The sequence below is a fragment of the Belonocnema kinseyi genome, chromosome 4, assembly GCF_010883055.1.
Source record: "Belonocnema kinseyi isolate 2016_QV_RU_SX_M_011 chromosome 4, B_treatae_v1, whole genome shotgun sequence".
Lineage (NCBI taxonomy): Eukaryota > Metazoa > Arthropoda > Insecta > Hymenoptera > Cynipidae > Belonocnema > Belonocnema kinseyi.
This window is the reverse complement of record NC_046660.1, coordinates 140,827,551-140,829,349: the sequence shown is the minus strand read 5'-3', so window position 1 is coordinate 140,829,349 and position 1,799 is coordinate 140,827,551.

Here is a 1,799-nt window from a genome sequence, read left to right as displayed (position 1 = left end):
GGGAATCTGAATGAATATATTGAATATATTTTGGACATTGCATATTAAAACAGATATACTTAATGATTAAATTATATGATGAATGTCATATGTCTCTCATAATTTTAATAAAGGATAAAACTTAATTTTGGCATAAAATAGCTCGTCTTGGAAGCTTGTAACTCCGAAATCGACGATGATACAGTTTTGCTAGAGTACGCCCAGGAATGCGCAAAAATGAATCAATCAGCTCTTGCTCTTAAACTCGTATTCAGTGGTATACAAAACAATCCTTGCTATACAGTTGCAGGGTCTAGTCAGAGTACTTCCGAGTCTGCAACTCCCCTAGAATGTGGTAGTTAATAATTCTTAAATTTTAATCACTACAATGCTAAATAGTTTTTCCTCTTTCTGCATCAATCTTTTTTTTTCATTTATTCTTTTTTTTCTTTCTAAAATAAATATGTGTAAATTATTTATTTCACTTTCTAAACATCTCTAACTAAACCTGGACGTTTTTCGTAAACTTTAACTAAGTTTTTCTATCATCAATTTTTGAAAAATTATGATGTATGATCCACAATTTAGGTACTTCCCTCGAAGAACAAACTCAACTTCCTTTAGCATCTTACCTTCCTACTTTTGGGACAAGTGTGTGGTTCAAAGTACCAGCACGATTAAAAGAAGCTTGTGCTCAAGAGATCTTAGCCGAAGATAAGGATAGATTCACCCTATTTAAGTTGATTGGAGATTATTTGGCTGAGAAACTACACGACTACAGCAAGGGTACATCAACGAGATTGGCATAAATTATCTGCAATAAGTTTCCGAATATTTTTATAGGTACTATTGAGGGACAAAGATTTGGAAGCGGCAATGAATCCTTAAGAGATCAAATTTATAATAGAGTAAATTATATAAAACAAGATAAGAATAAGAGGCGCAACATTCGACGACCTGAAGACAGCGATGAAGAGAATGAACAAGTGGAAAAAATTAAGCGTCAACGAAAATAGGATGAGTATGGTTGCGTGGCATACGCGCCTTTATTGCCACCAACCGAATCTGTTGCTTCGATGGAAGATATTCGAAATGAATTATTTGTTTTATTCAATGCCAAAGACCTTGATGAAAATGAAGTTTCTTCTCTGATGGAGAAAAGTTGTCCTGATCAAAGAACTGTTATAATAGATTTCGAACGGGACCTGCAATAAGTTTTTCTAAAATGGCCATTCCCAACAGATCCAGAATATTTTCTGCAGCATAGTTCGACTTTATTGGGCAAAAATATTCTACAAGTATGGAGAGCGAGCTTGAATTCGCAACCAAAGCACATAAGACAATATTTAAAAACAACAGTAAAGACTGAACAGGAATCAATTATTCCCACCATCTTAGAAGAAGCGAGCAAAGCAACATAAATTACCAAGAATGCAATTCCAAAAGTACCCGTGATATTCCCTTTGCTTATTGCCTACTTTAAGAAGGAACAAGACTCTCTGTTCAAATTCATCGATGTAAGTTTCTTACAAATCAATATAACCATTATTCATATTTTTGTATACTGTATAGTCACCATTATATTTCTTATAGTGACTAGAATTTTCTAAAAATATGATTTTCACTTATACATTCTTTTAATTCTTATTTGAATTTTTTTAGGTTAGCACCCCATCTAATAAGCTAATAGATAGCGCAGACACAAACTATCCTATAGCTCTTATTAGAGGTTCGTAACATGATTTAATTTTTTCAGTTTTACTATTAAGTTTTTAACAATATCATTGGTTTCAGGTCTGTCAACATTTCAAGAGTTTTAG